This window comes from Lolium rigidum, chromosome 5 (genome assembly GCF_022539505.1).
Source record: "Lolium rigidum isolate FL_2022 chromosome 5, APGP_CSIRO_Lrig_0.1, whole genome shotgun sequence".
Classification (NCBI taxonomy): Eukaryota; Viridiplantae; Streptophyta; class Magnoliopsida; order Poales; family Poaceae; genus Lolium; species Lolium rigidum.
Window position 1 is genome coordinate 257,946,514 of NC_061512.1, and position 2,509 is coordinate 257,949,022.

Consider the following 2,509-nt stretch of genomic DNA (forward strand, 5'->3'; position numbering starts at 1 on the left):
ATATATTCTCGAACGCCAAAGTTGCGATCAATTTCGAATGCCGCAAATTTGCGAAGGTAAGACCCAGATCCGTTCGCTGGGCGTGGCATCGCCAAAGACTGCGCTCTGCTACTTTTATCCGTATCAACGAGATACGAAGAAAAATCCTAACGGACGCGTTAGGTACTCGATAAATTTGACTCGGGACTCGACAGAATGGTAAGACCTTAAGCGGCACCTGTCGAAGTTTACACCGGTATCCCGAGATCATGTCGGGGACGTGATCTTGAAGTAGGTTTTTGCGGATTGCCACTAGAGCGGTTAACTAGTACCCGATCCGTCGGATGAACTAGCCCCAACTACCATTATCCCTGTACAATATAGAATTTTATGTGAAGAAGTATAGAAAAGATAAAGCTCTCGAATAAAAATAAACGGTGGAGATTTTCCCCGACTCGCGATTCAAGCAAAATCTCGGGAGCTATCGACATAGGCATCCCAAATGGGCACTGCCTAAGATAGTACCGGGGTTTGCGAAGGCCCACTATCCGAAGAATAAGAAGATTCGGGAGCCCAAGATATATTAAGGAAAGTTAGAATTGTAATAGGAAGTGTTGTTTGTAATGCTGGCGGGATGAGTTAGAAACCGTCCCGATCTCCGTAACTTGTACGAAACGAAACCCTCGGCTCCGCCTCTTATATAAGGGGGAGTCGAGGGACAAAAAAGGATCGAATCTATTGTCAACATAACCCTAGTTTTCATAATCGTCGAGTACTTTCCGCCTAAACCTTCGAGATCTACTTGCCCTCTACTTCTACCAAAACCCTAGTCTACAATCTGTAGGCATTGACAAGTTAATCCTTTGTCACCGGCCCACCGATTCGCGTTATGCGCACTTTTGGCCACTTTTTGATCCGAACCGGTAAATCCGTCGGAAAATTGTTCTAAGTTTTGGTAGAGATGCCCTAAGAATGCCAGACTGCCGGACATCTAAAAAACGGAAAGCTCCCGGCGAGGATCGAACTCGCGGCCTTTCGCTTACGAAGCGAACGCAATACCACTATGCTACGGAAGCAGCTCACGACATTGAAGTTCCCGAGGAGGATTTAATTTATGACACTGCATTAATAATTCGTGCCGAAAGCGTCTCACGTCCCGATCGGTCGTGCTCTGCCCAACGCCGACAGAAACGGCCAAAGCAAACTACTCAGTGACAGTGAACCTTAGGGCATCTCCGTCAGAGATGATGTCTCTCAGTGACAGTGAGTCGCACCAGCTGAGTGCACAAAGGACCAGAACATACTACTCTGCATCGTTTACAGCATTCCTGCTACTTCCTCTGTTCTCTTCGAAAACAAATAAATCCAAGTCAATTACTTTTCTGAACCCATGTGCCCCTCCTTGCTGTTTTTTCTTTTTTGAACAGGAAAGGTCCCGAAGGACCTAGGGCTTCATTCCATATGCGGTGGAGTACAATTTACAGAGAAGGCCTGAAGGAAACAAGCAAATTACAACCTGGCTCTTACAAATTGCACTGAGGACCCTATAGTAAAACACGAAAACGCGATCAGGTCCAGCTCCTTGTTCACCGCGACGAAGCTCGCTAGAGTCAACCTCTACGCCGCCGGGGATGGGACCACTTGGGACGTAGAGGTGGGAGCTAACTCCGACGAAACTGGAGAGCCTCCGAGTCGGCATGAACGCTTTCGTGATTGGATATTGCGCAAAGCGGGTCACGGGTGTGTTGTTTGCCGCTTGGCAACGATCGTGTCGTGTGGTATGTGTGCAGTTGTAGCCTCTTGGTATTGTATCGGTAATCTTAACCATTTTTGTCTATATGATTAATATAGTTTAATTTTTTGGCATAAAAAACATTGAATTCCATATTTGTTGGACTTAACACGGACAGTAAATTAGCAGGATTTACGGGATTCGTTGTAAGGGATAATTTCGGTGCCCTCCGGTAAAAAATATATCCTCGAGAATTTATTTATTTTTTCCTAGAAAGATGGCCGTCGACGTTTGTTGTTACTTCATTTGACATTATATGCCTTGGCACTTTGGCAGTACAAAAAAAAATTGCCTCAAGAAAAAGATATATAGTACTATTGGTTGCTGTACTACGCTATGGTACAGTGACGATTCGATTTGCTAAGGGCATCTCCAGCGGCGCGACGCATTTTAGTGTCCGTGCGCGTCCGTTTGCGTCGTGGAGCGGACGCTGAAATAATCGTTTTCGTCCGCGTGTCCGTTTGCGTCTGGGGTTGGCTCCTGCGGCCCGACGCATTTTTTTTTTCTCTTTTTCATTTCAACATACTTCCAAATATTACAAATTGGAAGATTATTTTACACAAACTAATACATAGTTTGGAACAAGTTTTACACAAACTAATACATAGTTTGTACCATGGTGGACACAAATATAAATATTTTAAAAATAGAAACCAGTTGTGTTGATTTCCGTATGTTCGCTGCCAAGAAAGAACATTCGAGGGCACACTCGAGTCACCCAAGCTGGAAAATCCAGCG

The 2,509-nt window shown here is 45.1% G+C and overlaps 1 non-coding gene across 1 annotated transcript; it reads right to left on the reverse strand.

Moving 5' to 3' along the window:
* Positions 1-983: 983 nt before the first annotated feature.
* On the reverse strand, positions 984-1,055 carry TRNAT-CGU. The gene has a single exon. It is a non-coding gene; the product is annotated as a tRNA-Thr (tRNA).
* Between the last annotated feature and the right edge of the window lie 1,454 nt (positions 1,056-2,509).